We start from the raw sequence: 249 nt of genomic DNA, 5'->3' as shown, positions 1-249 counted from the left end.
AAGAACTCACATAATACACACTCACTGATAAGTGGATATTAGCCCAGCAAGTTAGAATACTCAAGATACAATTTGCAAAACACGTGAAACTCAAGAAAAAGGAAGACCAAAGTGTGGATACTTCATTCCTTCTTAGAATAGGTAATAAAACACTCATGGAAGGAGTTACAGAGACAAAGTTCGGAGCACAACCTGAAGGAATGACCATCCAGAGACTACCCCACTTGGGGATCCATCCCATAAACCACC

This window comes from Mus pahari, chromosome 22, assembly GCF_900095145.1.
Source record: "Mus pahari chromosome 22, PAHARI_EIJ_v1.1, whole genome shotgun sequence".
NCBI lineage: Eukaryota > Metazoa > Chordata > Mammalia > Rodentia > Muridae > Mus > Mus pahari.
This window is presented reverse-complemented; position numbering follows the sequence as displayed.